The sequence below is a fragment of the Palaemon carinicauda genome, chromosome 1, assembly GCF_036898095.1.
Source record: "Palaemon carinicauda isolate YSFRI2023 chromosome 1, ASM3689809v2, whole genome shotgun sequence".
In the NCBI taxonomy this organism is placed as follows: Eukaryota; Metazoa; Arthropoda; class Malacostraca; order Decapoda; family Palaemonidae; genus Palaemon; species Palaemon carinicauda.
In genome coordinates this window covers 195,169,039-195,172,792 of record NC_090725.1, presented here as the reverse complement: position 1 = coordinate 195,172,792, position 3,754 = coordinate 195,169,039, and positions in this window count along the sequence as shown.

Genomic DNA, 3,754 nt, shown 5'->3' with positions numbered 1-3,754 from the left:
AATATACTTATGAGTAACCGTGAAAACAATCCTTATATAAGGATGAGCTCACTATATATTGATTGTAAAGCGTAAACTATATCTGTCAATTAAATTATAAAGTTGAACAACGTTTGAGCTATTGTCTGCGTCATTGGAATTTCTATTATATCAAATTACAAACTTTTCACTAAAAAAAAAAAAAAAAAAAAAAAAAAATTGTCCCTCCTCACATAATAAAAATTCTAACATCAAGTTGCTTCTATTTATATTCTCACTTAAAAAGATGGCCTGTGAGATAGGAGATCTACACGAAGGTGTGAAGAGTAAAAGTCTAGTATTTTCAGTGAAAGCTTCAACTGAAAAGACCCCGTTTTTGTTTTGCAGTTTACACAGAACTGGGGCAATATCCAATGGCCGGAAAATGCCAACGTTTACCATATCTTCATTTGACATTCCACAACAATTTTTATGAAGAACTGTTATATACATACGTATATATATATATATATATATATATATATATATATATATATATATATATATATATATATATATATATATATATATATATATATATATATATATATACAGAGAGAGAGAGAGAGAGAGAGAGAGAGAGAGAGAGAGAGAGAGAGAGAGAGAGAGAGAGAGAGAGAGAGAGAGAGAGAGCGCAAAGTGATTGACTTGGTTTCAAATATCCAAAAAATACTCATGACTCAGCAAATTACCTCCAAAGGCTTTTCGCAGTGGAGATGGAATGTGAACTGAGATGGAATTAATGTTATATTAATTAACGTGAATCTTTTGGTTGCTAGAAAAAATACCCCCAATTTGCTGCCACTCCGTTTCGTAACCAAATAACTCAAATATCTGTATGACTCACTGAAATTTTCGTCTTGAGAGTAATTCTGAATCCGTTTAGTATGTCAATAATAATCATCTTTTTTAAAGTAACAATATTATTTTATACCGAACTTTCAAAGATTGGAAGTATGTCCTAAAGGTGTACATCTCATAATGCCAAAATCCAAGCGTACAATAATATTTTAAACGATGAAAACGTATTGTGAATCATTAAGGAAATATAGATAGCATTTTTTCCAATACTTTAACGCCCTCAAAAAATCACTGGTGAAAATACACTGTTAGCAACCTGTTGAAGGAATCGATGAAATATTCAATTTTCCAAGATGTTTGAATTACAAGAAATTATAAACTGTTACACAGAAGTAAACACTCATACTTAGAAATGGCTAGAACATAGGAGGTTCAAGATGAGAGCATGTCAACTTGTGAAGCAGAAGAGTTACCCCCAATAACCGACATAGGCTGCTTAAACTAATGTCGCACAAACAAAAACAAACCAGGATATTCTAACGAAGACATCATAAGGTTTCATAGCTTAACAGTTGAGTTCCAATGTTTTTTTTTTTTATTTATTTTTTTTTTGACTAGCAGATAACATGACGTTAGCACGGAGCATTTATCATAATTCAAATTACGCTGTTGTTTTTTATACAAAATCATTCTCAATTCAACGTTTCCATCATCAACTGGAAACGCACGAATAACAGAAATACACAAAAGGATTACATAAAATAGAATCAAGTTTCTATAGAATTCGGTGCATATATATATATATATATATATATATATATATATATATATATATATATATATATATATATATATATATATATATATATATATATATATATATATATATATCATAACCTTCATCGAGGTCTTTTTATTTTCCCTTCCTCTATACTAAAGACCAAAGAGCACCGTGGTCAGTGTTGTATATATATTTCCAGCTTAAGTTTCTTCACTTACTAGAATTATTCATAAATACTGAGTCTTTTAGAATAAAACATTGATTCCAGATCGATCCTACAAACATCAATGGTAATATGAAAATTTCCAATTATTCGCCCTTGAAAAATTTAGTGAGTTCATTTGGAAAACCGTAACTTCAAATAACAAAAATCTTTAATAAAAATTTTTTTAAAACTCTCAGTTTAACACAAACTAAACTCAGAATATATAAAATTACGTACAAGGAGGCTGACAAGTGAAAGTGAGATAGAGGACAGTGAATTATGATTTGTTATTCAATAGAATACAAACGGTGCTCTAAACGACTTTAACGCTGACATATCATTAGGTTTATTATCAATTGAGTAACATAAGTATTCTTCAGAAAAAACTCTACCTATATTTTAGAAATCAAGAGAAATTAGTAATACAAAACTACAATTATACCAAAAGAGGACCATCGTTAAACAGCTTTTTCTTAAAAGCTCAGCATGAAAACGGAAGTTACAAAATTACGACATTCCTTTGACACTTCAAAGAGTAGCAATTTAGGTCACGATAAAAATTGCAATAGAGAGAAATAGCAATAAAATGAAAATAGAAATGTACCTGGCTACGGTTAGCAATGAGGGTTTATCACTTTCCTCGGAGTTTTTTTTTTTTTTTTTTTTTTTTTTTTTTTCAGACCAGACTTTCAAAAGGCTTACAAACTGGGTTGGGTATGTAGTCAGATATCAAACATTCTGGAAGCTGGTAATGGCACATGCTTTCTAGCAAGGCTTCTTACTGGATTTACTTATCTGAAAATGAAAATTTAGACTAATTAGACTTTAAATAAAAGTAATCAAAGGAAAAGTCATCAATGCTCATAAAAAAAAAAACAAAATGATTGCATCTTAGGAGCCAGGAGTCAGGTGCAGTGCACAAAGGTTAATTTGAGAGCAGCTTATCAATAACCAAATCGCTAAAGGCCAAGAACTTTGGCTAAATACTTGGTTTAAAGAATATTGTGCAAAAATGTGAATGTTACAGGTCTCTACTAATCTTCAACGTGGTCAGAAATGGAGAGTCATAAATAAGGGGAAGGAATAAAGGCTTCAGGGAATAGGAGGAAGAAAAAAAATATTTTGGATAATTATTGGCTACGCAATTATCTAGATTAGAATCACGTGATATTAGATCCACCAACTATTAGGTACATCGGGGAATGTCACCCAAACTAATGGCGGATGAGCAACTTGGTGGAGTGACGAGAACTTTTGGTGCGGAGAAAATACCCCTCTAAATCTCGATGAAGTTACTGGCAACAGGGTGACAGATTAGGTTTAAGGCAATGGACAAGATGTTTTTGCGGCTTTTACTCCTGATGCCTGCCGGATGATCTTAATGGAATTAGTATGGACCTGCAGGGGTCACTTGCCCTAGTTAGATAAGCAGCATGCATCTCAAGGAACTGGCTATCCTTTGATGAATTTAATCAACGAATCCTCTATGGTTTTAGTCAGTCTATTGAAAGCAAAAATGACAGAATGGCCCCCAGTCCCAGCCGTAGCGGGGTGGTAGGAATATCCCAGTTTATAAAGACTAAAGACACGTTGAAAATCGGTAATTGGAATGTTAGAACCATGAATCAGATATGGAATGATGATGACCCCAAAAGCAGAAAAAGCATTAATGGGGAGCTAAAAATACTAAATTGTTACCTGAAAAGTTTAAATCAAACCAATGCAATATTAGTACTATAGTTTGCTATGCACCAACAAATGATTCCCATGAAGAAAAGAAAAATAAATACCATGAAGAACAGTAGAGTGTAATAGATGATATCCCAGAGAGAGATATGAAAATTGTCATTGGTGACCTCAATGCTAGAGTTGGAAAGAATGATCAAGGGGTAATGTGATGGGTGTTCAGGGTCTAGGTGAAGTTGCAAATGAAAATGGGGCATATTTTA